This window comes from Brachyhypopomus gauderio, chromosome 2, assembly GCF_052324685.1.
Source record: "Brachyhypopomus gauderio isolate BG-103 chromosome 2, BGAUD_0.2, whole genome shotgun sequence".
NCBI lineage: Eukaryota > Metazoa > Chordata > Actinopteri > Gymnotiformes > Hypopomidae > Brachyhypopomus > Brachyhypopomus gauderio.
In genome coordinates this window covers 49,463,506-49,484,622 of record NC_135212.1, presented here as the reverse complement: position 1 = coordinate 49,484,622, position 21,117 = coordinate 49,463,506, and positions in this window count along the sequence as shown.

Genomic DNA, 21,117 nt, shown 5'->3' with positions numbered 1-21,117 from the left:
GTGTAACAAATATTATATAGTGTAGTAAATATACAAAGAGCTTCAAACAATATACAAAGAGGTTCAGACAATTTTATTTATTTTTATTGTTTGACGGGACTCATTTGAGAAACTCATTTGAAACACGAGTCTACAAAATTTCCGCTGTTTGTTGTAGGATCGGTAACATATACAGTCTGCTTGTTTGTAACCAAGTTTTTCGTGAAGTATCACGTTTGGTGCCTTGTATGAGCTTGGAGGTGAGCCGCTTGTGCTTTGGCAGGCGTATGAGCTGGGGGTGAGACGCTTCCACCGCATTACCAAGACAATGGGCGTTAATCTCTTCACAGCAGGGGAGTGGGCTACATGGACCTTACTAAGCCTTGCGAAAATTTTCGCGGCCGTCGGGTTCCTAGTGTTAATTTCTGACAATCGTTTCTCCTGGTGTAAGTGCAGTACCCACAAGTCAGATACGGCTGCTTTTGTGCTGTGAAAGTGTTTGCATCTTTGAAATCGCAATCGACACACAACTGTAATTGACGAGGTGGCCGAGAGGTTAAGGCGATGGACTGCTTATCCATTGTGCATAGCACGCGTGTGTTCGAATCCCACCTTCGTCGGTGTTGCTTTTTTTAATTTCTGACAATCGTGTCTCCTGGTGTAAGTGCAGGACCCACAAGTCAGATACGGCTGCTTTTGTGCTGTGAAAGTGTTTGCATCTTTGAAATCGCAATCGACACAAAACCGCAAGCGACGAGGTAGCCAAGAGGTTAAGGCGATGGACTGCTAATCCATTGTGCTTTGCACGCGTGGGTTTGAATACCACATTTGTCGGTGTTGTTTTCTTTAATTTCTGACAATCGTGTCTCCTGAAGTAAGTGCAGGACCCACAAGTCAGATAAGCCTCCTTTTGTGCTGTGAAAGTGTTTGCATCTTTGAAATCGCAATCGACACACAACTGTAATTGACGAGGTGGCCGAGAGGTTAAGGCGATGGACTGCTAATCCCTTGTGCATAGCACGCGTGGGTTCGAATCCCACCTTCGTCGGTGTTGCTTTCTTTAATTTCTGACAATCGTGTCTCCTGATATAAGAGCAGGACCCACAAGTCAGATAAGCCTCCTTTTGTGCTGTGAAAGTGTTTGCATCTTTGAAATCGCAATCGACACACCACCACAAACAACGAGGTGGCCGAGAGGTTAAGGCGATGGACTGCTAATCCATTGTGCATAGCATGCGTGGGTTCGAATCCCACCTTCGTCGGTGTTGCTTTCTTTAATTTCTGACAATCGTGTCTCCTGTTGTAAGTGCAGGACCCACAAGTCATATACGGCTGCTTTTGTGCTGTGAAAGTGTTTGCATCTTTGAAATCGCAATCGACACACAAGCACAAACGACAAGGTGGCCGATAGATTAAGGCGATGGACTGCTAATCCATTATGCATAGCACGTGTGTGTTCGAATCCCACCTCCGTCGGTGTTGCTTTCTTTAATTTCTGACAATCGTGTCTCCTGCTGTAACTACAGGACCCACAAGTCAGAAAAGCCTTCTTTTGTGCTGTGAAAGTGTTTGCTTCTTTGAAATTGCTATCCACACACAACCACAAACGACGAGGTGGCCGAGAGGTTAAGGCGATGGACTGCTAATCCATTGTGCATAGCACGCGTGGGTTCGAATCCCACCTTCGTCGGTGTTGCTTTCTTTAATTTCTGACCATCGTGTCTCCTGATATAAGTGCAGGACCCACAAGTCAGATACGCCTCCTTTTGTGCTGTGAAAGTATTTGCATCTTTGAAATCGCAATCGACACACAACCGTAATTGACGAGGTGGCCGAGAGGTTAAGGCGATGGACTGCTAATCCATTGTGCATAGCACGCGTGGGTTAGAATCCCACCTTCGTCGGTGTTGCTTTCTTTAATTTCTGACAATCGTGTCTCCTGGTGTAAGTGCAGGACCCACAAGTCAGATAAGCCTTCTTTTGTGCTGTGAAAGTGTTTGCATCTTTGAAATCGCAATAGACAAACAACCACAAACGACGAGGTGGCCTAGAGGTTAAGGTGATGGACTGCTAATCAATTTTGCATAGCACGCGTGGGTTCGAATCCCACCTTCGTCGGTGTTGCTTTTTTAAATTTCTGACAATCGTGTCTCCTGATGTAAGTGCAGGACCCACAAGTCAAAAAAGCCTTCTTTTGTGCTGTGAAAGTGTTTGCTTCTTTGAAATTGCTATCGACACACAACCACAAACGACGAGGTGGCCTAGAGGTTAAGGTGATGGACTGCTTATCCATTTTGCATAGCTCGCGTGGGTTCGAATCCCACCTTCGTCGGTGTTGCTTTTTTAAATTTCTGACAATCGTGTCTCCTGATGTAAGTGCAGGACCCACAAGTCAGACAAGCCTCCTTTTGTGCTGTGAAAGTGTTTGCATCTTTGAAATCGCAATCGACACACAACCGTGATTGACGAGGTGGCCGAGAGGTTAAGGAGATGGACTGCTAATCCATTATGCATAGCACGCGTGGGTTCGAATCCCACCTTCGTCGGTGTTGCTTTCTTTAATTTCTGACAATCGTGTCTCCTGGTGTAAGTGCAGTACCCACAAGTCAGATACGGCTGCTTTTGTGCTGTGAAAGTGTTTGCATCTTTGAAATCGCAATCGACACAAAACCACAAGCGACGAGGTAGCCAAGAGGTTAAGGCGATGGACTGCTAATCCATTGTGCTTTGCACGCGTGGGTTTGAATACCACATTCGTCGGTGTTGTTTTCTTTAATTTCTGACAATCGTGTCTCCTGAAGTAAGTGCAGGACCCACAAGTCAGATAAGCCTCCTTTTGTGCTGTGAAAGTGTTTGCATCTTTGAAATCGCAATCGACACACAACTGTAATTGACGAGGTGGCCGAGAGGTTAAGGCGATGGACTGCTAATCCATTGTGCATAGCACGCGTGGGTTCGAATCCCACCTTCGTCGGTGTTGCTTTCCTTAATTTCTGACAATCGTGTCTCCTGTTGTAAGTGCAGTACCCACAAGTCATATACGGCTGCTTTTGTGCTGTGAAAGTGTTTGCATCTTTGAAATCGCAATCGACACACAACCACAAACGACAAGGTGGCCGAGAGATTAAGGCGATGGACTGCTAATCCATTATGCATAGCCCGTGTGGGTTCGAATCCCACCTTCGTCGTTGTTGCTTTCTTTAATTTCTGACAATCGTGTCTCCTGCTGTAACTACAGGACCCACAAGTCAAAAAAGCCTTCTTTTGTGCTGTGAAAGTGTTTGCTTCTTTGAAATTGCTATCGACACACAACCACAAACGACGAGGTGGCCTAGAGGTTAAGGTGATGGACTGCTTATCCATTTTGCATAGCACGCGTGGGTTCGAATCCCACCTTCGTCGGTGTTGCTTTTTTAAATTTCTGACAATCGTGTCTTCTGATGTAAGTGCAGGACCCACAAGTCAGACAAGCCTCCTTTTGTGCTGTGAAAGTGTTTGCATCTTTGAAATCGCAATCGACACACAACTGTAATTGACGAGTTGGCCGAGAGGTTAAGACGATGGACTGCTAATCCATTATGCATAGCACGCGTGGGTTCGAATCCCACCTTCGTCGGTGTTGCTTTCTTTAATTTCTGACAATCGTTTCTCCTGGTGTAAGTGCAGTACCCACAAGTCAGATACGGCTGCTTTTGTGCTGTGAAAGTGTTTGCATCTTTGAAATCGCAATCGACACACAACTGTAATTGACGAGGTGGCCGAGAGGTTAAGGCGATGGACTGCTAATCCATTGTGCATAGCACGCGTGGGTTTGAATACCACATTCGTCGGTGTTGTTATCTTTAATTTCTGACAATCGTGTCTCCTGAAGTAAGTGCAGGACCCACAAGTCAGATAAGCCTCCTTTTGTGCTGTGAAAGTGTTTGCATCTTTGAAATCGCAATCGACACACAACTGTAATTGACGAGGTGGCCGAGAGGTTAAGGCGATGGACTGCTAATCTATTGTGCATAGCACGCGTGAGTTCGAATCCCACCTTCGTCGGTGTCGCTTTCTTTAATTTCTGACAATCGTGTCTCCTGGTGTCACTGCTCGTGGTTTCTCAAGTTTGTTGACAGTGCAGTGGATGGATGCCATTTTCTCCAATTCCACCAAGTCTATGTTACCTTCTGGTTCTACCTTTTTTAGCTAGGCTGTAATAATTTAACTTCATGCCGGAGTTGCTGACACACTCCAGAAATGTTTATAATTTCACCTGTCCTATATATGTCCTCATACAGAGCTAATGTTCCCTGTTTTATTTTTTCCACATGGCTGCCCACCTGCTTGAGGAATAATGAGATGAGGAGAGACAAGCGATCCATCCTGGGCCGGCCACCTCCTAACCGGATGCCTAAACCAAGATGGACATTATTACATCTTTTTCCTTTTCTATATTTCCTTCTGTCTAAATTGTTGTTGTTGTCATGGTGACCGGTGTCGGCCAGAGGAGGATGGGTTCCTCCCCTGAGTCTTGGTTCCTCTCAAGGTTTCTTCCTCATGCAAAAAAACTAGGGAGTTTTTCCTTGCCACTGTCGCCCTTGGCTTGCTCACTGGGGGCTAGGACTCGGCACTTGTAAAGCTGCTTTGTGACAACAACTTTACTTCAAAAAAAATAAATAAAATTTGATTGATTGATTGATTGACTCACAAAATTACAAAGAAAACATTTACTATTGGACAGTCAGTTTTGTCAAACAAAAGTCATGACTATTGTATCACAATTCAACTTGTATGTGTATGTATATATATTATATAAATATAATATATAAAATGTATATCAATTTAATATATAAATTTAACTCGCTTGTAGACCATTTTTATCTGTATATATATATATATATATATATATATATATATATATATATATATATATATTAGTGGTGGGACTTTAACGCATTAATTTCGATTAATTAATTACAGGAAAATTAACTAACTAAAAAAATTAACGCATTTTATTGCATTTAATGCATGAGACACTTTTGCACCGTGGAATGTTTCTCAGTGCACGAGTTCCAGACATACAGATTATATGGATGCACAATAAGATGAGCATGATGGAGATGACTGAAGAGGCCACGCTGGTGGATATGAAATTTAAATATAAGAAACTTCCAGATGGAAGTGCAAACACAAATAGTGTTATTTGCACTTTATGCAGGGAGGAGTTCGCTTATCACAGGAGCACTTCCACCCTTCGTTACCACCTCAACGCAAAACATGTTGGAGCTAACGTGCAGGTCAGTAATGATAACTTAGCTGCTCAATGTATTCCTAGTATGATAGGGTGACCAAACCTCTGTATTTCCCAGGACATGTCCGTATTTCACATCCTGTTCTGGGTTTTTTTAAGTGAGGAAATGTCCTGGTTTTTTAAATGACCTTCATTGGACCATTAACACTAGAAGTCCCTGAAATTTCAACCACCCCCCTGAAGTCCCAAAAGAGGGTCCAAAGAACCTTAGTCCAAACTGACACCTCTGGTGGCTCCAATTAACATCCATTCATTTGCAAAAGTGCCCATTGCCTGAGGAATCAGCAGGGGGGAGAAGAGCTGAACTTGCCTCCAGTGTTATGTAAATGAGGCGTGTGTCAGGTATGGGTGGTTCCTGCAGAAAGCTTGCACCTCCTTGACTGCCATATGAGACTGTGCAAGATCTCTTGCAATAAGTCTCCTCATCTACAGAACCATATGTTTGAGATTTGATTTGTGAAAGGTTGAAATAATGTGAAATTGACACAAACATAATATTTGAATTATAATGGCATATAGGTGGCATATTGATTAGTCAAAATGGCTCTGATATTTTTAACCTTATTTTAAGTAGTTTTGTCTTTTGAAAAACTGCTAATAGGTAAAAATGTTTTTACATAAATTTATACAAAAAACCCTCAGCTACTTGAAATAGAATATTATTGAGCAATTTTAACTTATCAAGATCAAGATTTTGCAGTGTGTCTCTTCCAAATACAGCCATAACCAGCAAACAAAAATAGGAAATTTAGGAAATCTTACCAAAAGAGATATCACTACTACAGATTTTCACTACTCTCTGAAAACTAACAATGTGTTGTGTGTGACATTTGTGACCCTAGTCTTGAAAATTGCTTCATATGGGCTTTTCAAACTTTTTTTTTTGGCCCACCTCCACCCTTTCACCTTTGGAGGACAACTTTGTTTTCATGTAAGGATCAAAAGAAAACAATTCTGTATAATACAGTACAATAGTGATAAAAACAATTGGGGTTAGGTGAACCATACAGGACAGGAGAGAAAAGAAGGGGAGAGAAAGTAAAAAGGGAAAAGACAGAAGAGCAGAAAAAACAGCTCAAATGATTCACCAACTGCTGCTACTAAATGAAGAGCAGAAAGTAAGACATACAGCACAAATGACTGATGTATGTGTGTGTGAGTGTGTGTGTTTATGTAAGTGCAACATAGGATAAATGTACAGAATGTACTTATTAGCAAGGCCCCAGAGGCCAGAGGCAGGCAGAGAAAGACCAGGGAACCCCACCCGCCCACGGCCCCTCCAGGATCATGTCCAAAGCCTGCTGTGTACTGGAAACCTTTGCTATCCTTGCTTCTCAGTCAACAGAGTAAGTGAAATGTGTGGTGACATGAATTTTCATCCACATGTAGGTGGCTACAGTCATCTTTCTCTTTATTATAAAACTGACACAGACATTATTTGAACTATAATTCCAAAACATCTCAAGTCTGCCTCCTTTGTACTAATTTTGGATTTTTTTCTCACTGCAAAAGGTGACATGATTATTGGTCAAAATAGCTAAAGTTCAGATTTCTCTGAAAGGGTATTTTCTTCTCCGTCTGAGTCAATGGATCAACATAGCTCACACTATCACCCATCCCCCCGTCAACCTAGAAGTGGCTGCATGACAAAGGATGGCCTCATGATCCAAAATACCTCAGCACTGGCTTTTGGCAGGCTCAGGTAGAAATGTAGTAATGTTAGTAATGTTTTTCTTCTAAAAAAGATAAGTGGGTTCAAAATAACAATTTTTGAAAAAAATTACCAAATTAATTGTGTTGATCCACCTCAAAAAAGGTCATGCAAAAGTGTGTAAGCTGGTCCTGAGTGTGTCTGCCCATCCCCCAGCTGCATTGTTGTGCAGGGGACATGCATAAGGTGAGAGAGGCAGTCAGAGGGCCTGGCTGAGAGCAGAAGCTACAGAGGACATGATGTAAGTTTAGAAATATATACAATAAAGTTGAAATGTTCTCAACAGAGCACTCACATACAATTATCCACTCAGTCTGCCACTCCCTCATTTGGGGAGAAAGCTACACTATTGTGGCTATGCCCCAGACAATTTTTAAATCATGGAGGGGTCTGAAATTTTTGTCTTAGGTGCATGTCCTCACTGTATTGGAATATTTTATTGTCTGAGTGAAAGAGAAACAAAATGGGGTCACTAAAGTGGGAATAGCCACAGTACTGTAGCTTTCTCCCCAAATGAGGGACTGGCAGACTGGGTAGATAGTTGTATGTGAATGCTCTGATGAGAACACTCATGAACAATTGTGCAAATGTGAGATGTGTCGACTGCTACAGATACACGTGTGGCAAATGTACCAGGGAGATACCCTGGCAGTGCCAGGCATGTTCTGACAGACTGCTGAGTGACTGCTGAAGTGCTAGTCACACAAGAAGGACATGCCACTCACACACACACACACACACACACACACACACACACACACACACACACACACACACACACACACACACACACACACACACACACACACACACAGCCCTGCACTGCAGCCTATTGTAAATATGTGTGGAATTGTTTTATTCCTTGTATTTTTTGTATAATTTTATGGCAATAATAAAAAGCATGGAACATAAAAAAGCATGGAAACATAACAGTTGTTCTTTTGTATGTTTCTCATGCTGAAATTTCAGTCCTCCTGACTTAGACACAAATGCTTCTGGTCATTACTCACATGTACCTGGCTATAAAATTTCTAATTTTCTATTTAAAATATTTAAAAATAATTTATTGTTTGTGCTTTGTTGCTCAGATAAAACTAAACTATATACAATATATATAACCTTTATATTATAAAATACAACAAACTGAATAGAACTAACTAAATGGCTAAACTCAATGAAAAACAACAATTAGTTGTGAGCTGAAGCATGCCCCCTCCTGTGGTGCGCCAGTAATGGCCTTATTTACAGAACAAAAGTGCCTGCTCGCAGCTGATAATAGGGTGTTAGCTAAAATCCTTCAGTTCTCTCGACCCTTCTCTGGGTTCCGATGGTAGAAGTGTTGAAAGACCCTTCTCTGGGACTTCTAGTGTTAAGACTGGATTAAACTTTCGTGAGTGACCGTAGCGCGCGACTCCGCACACCAAATTTGAGCATGCAGAAGTCCACTTCTAGGCACTATGAAGATGCATATGGCAGAGGCCTGGGAAATTAAAGAAAAAGTATACCATCTAAAATGGTATTAAAAAACATCTTCTGATTTACTTCAATTCTTTTTATTCTTCCAATATCCTGAGCAAAACTCCCAAAATTAAACAACATGTTTTTGGTCAGAATTTCCAGTGTTCTGACAACTGTTTGCTCTGTTTTCTGCATTCATCTATTGGTCTGTGTAGTAGACTGGTTAAAAAAAGATGTTGAAGTTTATGATTATGTTCATTGATTCATTCATCATTCAAACTTAAATCAATATTTCTCATGTTAAATACTGAATATATATATTAGTGGTGGGCCGTTAACGGCGTTAACGGCGGTCGTTAATTTGATACTCTTATCGGGCGATATAAAAATTATCGCCGTTAATCTATTTTTAAAGGTGGGTTGGGAACTGGGTCAAAATCAGGGCTGCCAACTTTTGAAGATCGCTTTGCGTGAGATTTGAACCCAGAGGAGGTGGCGAGTGTAAATTGTTGACGGGGGGGGGGGTGGGGGTGTGGCGAGCGTAAGTTGTTGAATTAAGTATTATATCGCGATCTATCGATCGCCGGTGGTTGGCGCCAGAGCGAACTAGTAACTCATAGAATCATAGGTGTGGATCAGAGGTAAATAAACTCGTTTTTTTTTTCGGCGTGAGATATCGCAAGTGTGCCGTGAAAGCGTGTGAAAACGGTCAAATGCGTGTGTCTCACGCTCAATGCGTAAGAGTTGGCAACCCTGCAAAATGGGTAAACAAACTATGATGACTTTCAACTTGATAGTTTAGCTCGGCTGTATTCCTAACCAAATTGCACAGTAGGGGCGAGAACTATGGAGCTATTATAGTGTCACCAGAACCTGAACCTGAAATCATTATTACTTGAAAAAACAGTCTGTAAAATCCTCGCAGGTATGCAAAAATTCGAGTTAAAATTCAGGTTCAGGTCGAAATTCAGGTTCGGGTCGCAATTCAGGTTCGGGTCGCAATTCAGGTTCGGGTCAAAATTCAGGTTCGGGTCGTAATTCAGGTTCGGGTCGAAATTCAGGTTCGGGTTGTAATTCAGGTTCAGGTCGAAATTCAGGTTCGGGTTGAAATTCAGGTTCAGGTTGAAATGCGGTTCATCCGGGATACGTAGGATGAGCAAACAAACTCAGAGCTAATCGAACTGCATCTGGCCAATCACAAAACATATCAGAGGTCATTAAGAGGCGCGTCTTTCTGCTAAATTTCCTGTAAGAGTGCGGTCCCTGTTTGGCGTGTAAGTAGCATGTAAGCAGCACGAAAGTGACCACTGTGCCACCCAGAAATGGCACCTTGTGGCAGCTGCCACATAATCGTGGCACTTAGTGTGACCAGTGCTGCGTGACTGTGGTCTCCGTTGTCCAGAAACGCCGCCTGCCTCTGCTGACAGACATCTAAAGACTCTTGGGTGACTCTGCGTATCGGCCACTCGCTTAAAATCATCCCGACGAGCTCCGAATCGCCATTTGTTGAAATGAAGATGGTTCATAACTTTTGTTTAAAAATTATGTTGAGTGAAATACTAGCCGACATCCAGCTAGACAGCTCTATATTACTAGTTCAGAATACTGTTTAGCGATAACGTCGAATTAAGATTATAGGAGGGTACGTGAATCTACAGTGGTAGACCGTTAACGACAGCACTAAATTTTAAGGGTTTATTATTATAGATGTATGGTTATCAGTGAATGTTCCTACACGCCATCAGCGTCATTTAAACCTCTGCGAGCGAATGGCATCGCATTTAGTATTTGTGCAATTTGTAGTATATTTCGCTTTGTATTGGTTTATATTGTTAGTCTAGATTACGTCTGTTACGACCCCACAATATCATGGGTCTAGGTTTGGGGTGTGGGGTAGTAGCATGTGCGTAGTGGACAAGATGAAATTAAAGAAGAACGCGAAAACCAGACGGATACGTAAGAAAACGCTTTACTGCAGAGTGGTAATGGGTAGAAGAGCCTTTTCTACGCAGCAAAACACTGAACAGACACGTACGTACAAAAATACACGATTGACCATAAACCAACCAAGGAAAGGAGCAGTAGACGGCACCAAAGAAAATAAACAAACAAAATATACTAGTTAACAAAGCAAGACTCACACCTTACTAACATAAATAAAGAAAATATATCTACGACGATAATCTCAAACAAATATACATACACGGTGCCCGCCTCTATACTGGTGTTTCTTATAAAATATCCCTGCATGGGTGTCTATATAATTGTGCACATGCTACTACGTTCTTACTCCATGGTGGCGATTTTCACAACGCTATTCATGACAAAAGCTATCGCACAAACCCTCACCTCTCACATGAGAATCATGAGCTACAGTTTATCAAAAGTCACACACAACCGTAAAGGCAATAAATGCTCGCGTCGCCTCCCGGCAACTTCCAGCAACTCCGTCATGCAGATTATGAAGCCGAATATCCTACCCCTCATCCAAATCACGATCTTCGATTGGCCGACAGAATCCACCCGTACCGAGGCAATCCACCTGTTAAACCAAAATTAACCGAAAGAGAAAACAACCTCCCCAAAATCCACAGTTCACGTAACACCGCAGCATCAGCCATCAACCACCGAGCGGCTACTGCCACTCATTGTCTACCACTAATCTAAATTCGACATTATCGTTAAAGAGTATGTGTTCTGTATGAGAGCATGTGGTGTGTGCATGGGCAGTGGCGTGCACAGACATTTTGGGGGGCAAGTGCTGGGGGGAAGGGGGGGGGGGGCACTTTTTAGCGCACGTGGAACAATTCATTATAAAAAAATTACAAGCGCATGTTGAATGAAATTTGACTTTTATTAGTAACATTCTCTAAACGTGAGTTTTCAATGGAAAAAGTCACACCGCCAACTGATAAAATCCATATCCAATATTAACTATAGTCATTGTCCTTCAGTTAACTTCTGTTTACCCTCCACTGTCTGCAGGCATTGTTGCATATATTTTGCAATTAGTAAATCAATATAGGCTTACAATTAAGACAGTAAAAAGACCAAAAAGTACGAGAATGAGTTATAGGCTACTGACTGTTGTCATTACACGAATGCAGATGGACATTTTTCACAGGTAATGGGGAACTTCCCGTTTCTTCTTTCACAAACGAATGTGTTAATTTATGTTGCCTAACAAAACGTATACAACAGAAAACGTTCAGCTTAACACATAGATTTGCAAACTCTACCTTAATTATTTGTATGTGGTCGTCCTCACGTTATCTATCACTGATTTGGGCTAGTGCGACTAGTTTATCAGGTGACCATCGGCTAAAAATGCTTAGTAGTTTGGTGCTGTATGAGACATTTTACTGCACAACAAAATGATTTCACGTTGGGCTTAGAGGACAAACGGTACGATTTGACTTGATGTGTATGTGACCTGGCTGGTGGGGACGGGAGAAGAAGTCTATCTGTGAGCGTGTGTGCTGTGCTGTGCTGAAGACGCTTCCTTCCACTCGCTGAACTGAACTGCTGCTGCAGCGCATCTGGTGTGACAAAGGAATAGAGAGGTCGGGTGTGTGCGAGGTGGTGGCGCATTTCAGGGCATTGTTTTTAATCGCTCAGGTTTTCAAAAGATCATTTCAAACCGACCTCAGTAAAATGATAATAATAAAAAACGAAGTTTCAAAAGGGCACTTTCGTTGATAAAGGGCAGAGTTGGGGTCTAATTGTGCACGCCACTGTGCATGGGTAAGTTTGAGTGTTTTCGTGTTTATCTGTACTCGTTCTCTGGTATGTTCGCTTTAGTCATCCGTGTAGCGGACCACTTGGATTAATCACACAAACAATGCTCGGAGCCTCTACTGGTGTATCTTTATTCTCTCCTCCTTTCGCCACCGACATTTGACACCGTGAAAACTACAAAATGTGGCAAAAAATAAAAAATAAACACAAATGCCCTAGCACCATACCTCACAGATAATGTGTAGAACAGGGTCCAAACTTTAAATGCGTCACTCCTAGCAAACTTGCACATGAACTCAACTTTATGTTATGAGCCGCAGCTCTTACTGAAAACAAAACAACAATCACATCTCCCTTCGTTTCAAATTAAATAAATCACTCTTTTGGATTAATAAAATTTTTCTTCCTACCTCCTTCTGCTTCCAATGGCGCTAAGTTTGAACTTTGTTTTACATTTGACATACAACAACACAAAAAAACGAAGCCAACTACAGTAAAATATCTTCCACAAGTGTCAACAAGGAATATAACAAGTAATTCGTTTGTTCTTGTGTTTTTTCAAACTCTGGAGCAACGTACATCGAACGCGCACTGCGGTCAAGCCAGCCCTCACTTAAAAAATCTTGGTCAAGCCAGCCCCCAAAAAAATTGCGAAGTTGCGCGTATTTCATAGATTACGGTAAAGGGTGATGTGGCCTGTGATTCCACATTTAAATCTAAATGGTGAACAGAATGAGTAAAAAGTAAATTATTACATTTTGTTACTTTTACACCGTTTTATATTTACAGTGTCATAAAAAAAATCCTCCTGATTGCACTGAATAATTTCACTATAGAATGGTAGAACACCACCTACAGATGTCACTCATGTAAGATCAAGAAGATCTGATGTGGCATTTCAAAGTAAAGGTCCCTCAAATTTCCATATTTGATTAACTTTATTCTATGTTTACAGGGTCATTAAAAAAAATCCTCCTGATTGCACTCAATAATTTCACTACAGTATGGTAGAACACCACCTAGAGATGTCACTCAGTCAAGATCAAGAAGATCTGATGTGGCATTTCAAAGTAAAGGTCCCTCAAATTTCCATATTTGATAAACTTTATTCTATGTTTACAGTGTCATAAATAAAAATCCTCCTGATTGCACAGGATAATTTCACTACAGAATGGTAGAACACCACCTACAGATGTCACTCAGTCAAGATCAAGAAGATCTGATGTGGCATTTCAAAGTAAAGGTCCCTCAAATTTCCATATTTGATAAACTTTATTCTATGTTTACAGTGTCAAATAAAAATCCTCCTGATTGCACTGAATAATTTCACTATAGAATGGTAGAACACCACCTACAGATGTCACTCATGTAAGATCAAGAAGATCTGATGTGGCATTTCAAAGTAAAGGTTCCTCAAATTACCATATTTGATTAACTTTATTCTATGTTTACAGGGTCATTAAAAAAAATCCTCCTGATTGCACTCAATAATTTCACTACAGTATGGTAGAACACCACCTAGAGATGTCACTCAGTCAAGATCAAGAAGATCTGATGTGGCATTTCAAAGTAAAGGTCCCTCAAATTACCATATTTGATAAACTTTATTCTATGTTTACAGTGTCATAAATAAAAATCCTCCTGATTGCACAGGATAATTTCACTACAGTATGGTAGAACACCACCTAGAGATGTCACTCAGTCAAGATCAAGAAGATCTGATGTGGCATTTTAAAGTAAAGGTCCCTCAAATTACCATATTTGATAAACTTTATTCTATGTTTACAGTGTCATAAATAAAAATCCTCCTGATTGCACAGGATAATTTTACTACAGAATGGTAGAACACCACCTACAGATGTCACTCAGTCAATATCAAGAAGATCTGATGTGGCATTTCAAAGTAAAGGTCCCTCAAATTTCCATATTTGATCATTTTTTTCTATGTTTACAGGGTCATAAATAAAAATCCTCCTGATTGCACAGGATAATTTCACTACAGAATGGTAGAACACCACCTACAGATGTCACTCATGTAAGATCAAGAAGATCTGATGTGGCATTTCAAAGTAAAGGTCCCTCAAATTACCATATTTGATAAACTTTATTCTATGTTTACAGTGTCATAAATAAAAATCCTCCTGATTGCACAGGATAATTTCACTACAGAATGGTAGAACACCACCTACAGATGTCACTCATGTAAGATCAAGAAGATCTGATGTGGCATTTCAAAGTAAAGGTTCCTCAAATTACCATATTTGATTAACTTTATTCTATGTTTACAGTGTCATAAATAAAAATCCTCCTGATTGCACAGGATAATTTCACTACAGAATGGTAGAACACCACCTACAGATGTCACTCATGTAAGATCAAGAAGATCTGATGTGGCATTTCACAGTAAAGGTCCCTCAAATTACCATATTTGATAAACTTTATTCTATGTTTACAGGGTCATTAAAAAAATCCTCCTGATTGCACTCAATAATTACACTACAGTATGGTAGAACACCACCTAGAGATGTCACTCAGTCAAGATCAAGAAGATCTGATGTGGCATTTCAAAGTAAAGGTCCCTCAAATTTCCATATTTGATCATTTTTTTTCTATGTTTACAGGGTCCTAAAAAAATCCTCCTGATTGCACTCAATAATTTCACTACAGAATGGTAGAACACCACCTACAGATGTCACTTATGTAAAATCAAGAAGATCTGATGTGGCATTTCAAAGTAAAGGTCCCTCAAATTACCAGATTTGATCATTTTTTTCTATGTTTACAGGGTCATTAATAAAAATTCTCCTGATTGCACTCAATAATTTCACTACAGAATCCTATAACATCACCTACAGATGTTACTCATGTAAGATCAAGAAGATCTGATGTGGCATTTCAAAGTAAAGGTCCCTCAAATTTCCATATTTGATCAATTTTATTCTATGTTTACAGGGTCATTAAATAAAATCCTCCTGATTGCACTCAATAATTTCACTACAGTATGGTAGAACACCACCTAGAGATGTCACTCAGTCAAGATCAAGAAGATCTGATGTGGCATTTCAAAGTAAAGGTCCCTCAAATTTCCATATTTGATCTTTTTTTTTTCTATATTTACAGGGTCATTAAATAAAATCCTCCTGATTGCACTCAATAATTTCACTACAGTATGGTAGAACACCACCTAGAGATGTCACTCAGTCAAGATCAAGAAGATCTGATGTGGCATTTCAAAGTAAAGGTCCCTCAAATTACCATATTTGATAAACTTTATTCTATGTTTACAGTGTCATAAATAAAAATCCTCCTGATTGCACAGGATAATTTCACTACAGAATGGTAGAACACCACCTACAGATGTCACTCATGTAAGATCAAGAAGATCTGATGTGGCATTTCAAAGTAAAGGTCCCTCAAATTTCCATATTTGATCAATTTTATTCTATGTTTACAGGGTCATTAAATAAAATCCTCCTGATTGCACTCAATAATTTCACTACAGTATGGTAGAACACCACCTAGAGATGTCACTCAGTCAAGATCAAGAAGATCTGATGTGGCATTTCAAAGTAAAGGTCCCTCAAATTACCAGATTTAATCAATTTTTTTTCTGTTTACAGGGTCATTAAAAAATCCTTCTGATTGCACTGAATAATTTAATTACAGAATGGTAGAACACCACCTAAAGGTGTCACTCAGCTAAGATCAAGAAGATCTGATGTGGCATTTCAAAGTAAAGGTCCCTCAAATAACCAGATTTGATCATTTTTTTTCTGTTTACAGGGTCATTAATAAAAATCCTCCTGATTGCACTCAATAATTTCACTACAGTATGGTAGAACACCACCTAGAGATGTCACTCAGTCAAGATCAAGAAGATCTGATGTATCATTTCAAAATAAGGCACTCCACATTATCAGATTTGATACATCTTACTCTATGTTTACATTGTTATTAAAAGGAATCCTCCTGATTGCACAGAATAATTTCACTACAGAATGGTAGAATACCACCTAAATGTGTCTCTCAGTCAAGATCAAAAAGATCTGATGCATTATTTCAAAATAAAGGTCCATCAAATGACCAGATTTGATCAATTTTACTCTATATTTACAGGGTCATTAAAAAGAATCCTCCTGATTGCACAGAATAATTTCACTACAGCATGGTAGAATACCACCTACAGATGTCACTTATGTAAGATCAAAAAGATCTGATGCATTATTTCAAAATAAAGGTCCATCAAATGACCAGATTTGATCAATTTTACTCTATATTTACAGGGTCATTAAAAAGAATCCTCCTGATTGCACAGAATAATTTCACTACAGCATGGTAGAATACCACCTACAGATGTCACTTATGTAAGATCAAGAAGATCTGATGTGTCAATTCAAAATAAAGGTCCATCAAATGACCAGATTTGATCAATTTTACTCTACATTTAGTGTCATTAAAAAGAATCCTTCTGATTGCTCAGAATAATTTCACTACAGAATGATAGAATACCAACTAAAGGTGTCACTCTGTCAAGATCAAGCAGATGTGATGTGCCATTTCAAAATAAAGGCCCACTAAATTATCATTTTGATCAATTTTACTCTGCATTTACACTGTTATTAAAAGGAATCCCACTGATTGCACAGAATAATTTCACTACAGAATGGTAGAATACCACCTAATGGTGTCACTCTGTCAAGATCAAGCAGATGTTATGTGCCATTTCAAAATAAAGTGTATATGTAAAATATTTTTAATATTTTATAATATTAAATAATAATAATAATAACAATTTACTGAACCAATAACATCCCTTATTGTATTCCAGACTTTCTTTCATATGGACTCTTTATATATAGAGAGACTACTCTAAGTAGTCTGTGTCACGGTGAGGCGGCCCCCTACCGGTCGCCTCCGTCCACAGCGGCTGTGTTGTTGTTGTTTTGTGATGTCGTGTACGCCCCTCAGGTGGGCGGAGCCCGTGATCCGTTCCCACCTGATGGTCGTTTGTCTGTCTATATAGGTCTTGTCTTTGTACCAGTTGACCGCTGGTCATTATATCCTTAATTTGGATCTATTGCACGGGTTTTGGTTTGCACACTTTCTATTAAACCATCCTTTTTCCCTGAGACTTGGCGTGATCGCTTCCTTTTCGTTGCTCACACCTGCCCGTCACAGTCTGTCTATCATTATCAATAAATGTATCTCATTTAATGACATCATTGCCCACCTGTTATCCTGAGTTACCTTCTATCACATCAGGTGATCTGAGGAGGCAGGATGCAAGTGCAAGAAACAAACAAACCAAGAGAACAAAGACAAAATTAAAGTAGAAATACTGACTTATTGGCAAATCAATAAAATAATAAAAAACTCCAAGCAAATATAAGGCAAACAACCAGGGATATATACAGGCACAAATGACAAACAGCTGGGGCTAACAAGAGGGAGACAACCAGAGCAACTGAAAGCATGTTTGCTTCTCTGCACTGGGGTCTTGGGTTCAAGTCCCTATCTGAGTGGAGTTTCCATGTTCTCCCCGTGTTTGCGTGGGTTTCCTCCGGGGTCTCCGGTTCCCTCCCACAGTCCGAAGACATGGAAGTTAGGTAAATTGGCAGTCCCAGACAAATTCTCCCTGAGTGTGTATCTGTGTCTGTTGTCTGAGTGTCTATGCTTGTATGTCCAGTGGTGGATGGTGCTCTGTCACTAGGGTCTGTCCTCTCTCCCCTTCCTGCACCCCATTCAGTCCCACAGGGGGCTGTGGATCCTGGTAGAGAGTGCGCAGTTGGCTGCTGCTTCTTGCCGTTGTGTGTGATTGGTTGTGTGAGACTTGTCATCCCCGGTAGCTCAATGTGTTCAGCCACATAATCCCAATTAGAAACAAAGGGCAGGAACCTCTGAAGTTTGGAACCTCTGAAGCCTGGTGGTTAGGGAACTGGTCTTGTGACCGGAGGGTCGTAGGTTCGATTCCCAGACCTGAGGCCATGACTGAGGTGCCCCTGAGCAAGGCCCTTAACCCTCAATTGCTCACTTGTATGTTAAAAAAAAGAGCTAAAAATGTAAGTCGCTCTGGATAAGGGAGTTTGCCAGTGTTAAAATTGTAAAGCGCCTTGGGTATCCTGAAAGGCGCTATATAAATTGAACATTCATTCATTCATTCATGAGCGTGTGAGGTGCGGTGACAGTGGGCGGACACTAGGAGCACATGGCAGAAATGTAAACACAGGCACATGGCACTGACAGGACAATGAAAACAAAGACAGAAAGACAAGAATGAAGCAGGGCAGAATATGACACCTGTTTGCAATTGTCATGGGCAGACGACGAGGTTAGGCACGTTAGGCAGGAGTCCCCTTGGACTATGATGTTTGCTGATGACATTGTGATCTGTAGTGAGAGTAGGGAGCAGGTGGAGGTGAGCTTGGAAAGATGGAGATATGCTTTGGAGAAAGTGAGCAGGAGTAAAACAGAGTACATGTGTGTGAATGAGAGGGCAGACGGTGGACAGGTCCAGTTACAAGGAGTTGATTTGGTGAAGGTTGACGAGTTTACCTACTTAGGGTCAAGGGTACAGAGTAATGGAGGAAGTGAAAGAGAGGTAAAGAAGAGAGTGCAGGCAGGCTGGGGTGGATGGCATAAAGTGTCTGGGGTGATCTGTGATAGAAGGGTGTCAGCAAGAATGAAAGGAAAGATCTATAGGACAGTAGTGAGACCTGCTATGTTGTATGGACTGGAGACAGTGGCACTGACAAAGAGACAGGTGAGGGAGATGGAGGTGTCTGAGATGAAGATGTTGAGATTCTCATTTGGAGTGACGAGGAAGGATAGGATTAGAAATGAGTTTATTAGAGGATCAGCACATGTAGCATGTTTTGGAGATAAAGTTAGAGAAGCGAGATTGAGGTGGTTTGGACATGTACAGAGGAGGGAGGAGAGGTATATTGGTAGGAGGGTCTTGAGGATGGAACTTCCAGGCAAGAGGAGGAGAGGTAGACCTAAGAGGAGGTTTATGGATGCAGTGGAAGAGGATATGAGAGTGGCTGGTGTGTCAGTGGAGGACACTCAAGACAGGGCCAGATGGAGGAGTTTGATCCGCTGTGGCGACCCCTAAACGGGAATAGCAGAAAGAAGAAGAAGAACACTGCCTGACCTCCTAGAAGATACAATACAATGTTAGGCATGTGTGTGGGATTTGGGGCAAACGGCTTTCCAATGCCCCTGTTTTATTGTTTTAATCAATTCTAGGAAGACGTTTGCTTATTTGAACTAATTCCCATTCATTGTTCAGCAGCAACCTGCTGAATAAATGATAAAACATCAAGGTTTACTAAGCAATGGAATGATAATGGGGCAGCAGCATCTTGACTGCAGACAGGAAGCAGAATGACCAACTCATTAAGAGGGCCTGGTCTGTCCTGATAAACCTCTTGGACCCAGTGCAAGAGATGGCAATATACTTAGACAGCACTGGACAGCTGCTACAGTCAATAGTTTCTTCACTTTAGTCTTCATAGTTTTCTTCATCTTTTCCACTGCTGTTAGACTACACAACCCACACTGCTCCTAGTAAAACCCACACATCAGCAGACCACCTAGATGTACAGAATATTGCGTGTACAGCCAGCACTACTCCCAAAGAAACTCTGGTCATCAGCAGTCCACATTCATATACAGATACTATACAGAACTGTGAATATGAATATAGCGCAAAACATTTGATACTCTGTTTTATTTCACTTTACTTTTTATAAAGCAACTGTATAGCTCTTATATGTTATTCATTCCTTAATTCTACTTAAGACATTATGCTTTTTTAATTCTGTGATTGTATTCTTATGTCCATTGTTTTATTTTTTTAATTTAATTTCTGTCTAGCTTCTGAAAACAGGAATCGAAGTGTTTTATTTAGGTGCAGCAACTCCACAGACATATAGAAAGGTCTGTAGTGGACTAAACATTTTTTTGATTATTACTCCATATTTTAGTAATTTCAGGGTTAGGGTTAGGGTTTGATAATTATCATTATCAAAATGATAATTTAGAGGGCCTTTATTTTGAAATGGCACATCACATCTGCTTGATCTTGACAGAGTGACACCTTTAGTTGGTATTCTATCATTCTGTAGTGAAATTATTCTGAGCAATCAGAAGGATTCTTTTTAATGACACTGTAAATGTAGAGTAAAATTGATCAAATCTGGTCATTTGATGGACCTTTATTTTGAAATAATGCATCAGATCTTTTTGATCTTGACTGAGAGACACATTTAGGTGGTATTCTACCATTCTGTAGTGAAATTATTGAGTGCAATCAGGAGGATTTTTATTAATGACCCTGTAAACATAGAAAAAAAATGATCAAATATGGAAATTTGAGGGACCTTTACTTTGAAATGCCACATCAGATCTTCTTGATCTTACATGAGTGACATCTGTAGGTGGTGTTCTACCATTCTATAGTGAAATTATTGAGTGCAATCAGCAGGATTTTTTTTTATGACACTGTAAACATACAGTAAAATTGATCAAATCTGGTTATTTGAGGGACCTTTACTTTGAAATGCCACATCAAATCTTCTTGATCTTGACTGAGTGACATCTGTAGGTGGTGTTCTACCATTCTGTAGTGAAATTATTGAGTGCAATCAGGAGGATTTTTTAAAGACCCTGTAAACCTAGAATAAAGTTGATCAAATCTGGTAATTTGAGGGACCTTTACTTTGAAATGCCACATCAGATCTTCTTGATCTTGACTGAGTGACATCTGTAGGTGGTGTTCTACCATTCTGTAGTAAAATTATCCTGTGCAATCAGGAGGATTTTTATTTATGACACTGTAAACATAGAATAAAGTTTATCAAATATGGTAATTTGAGGGACCTTTACTTTAAAATGCCACATCAGATCTTCTTGATCTTGACTGAGTGACATCTCTAGG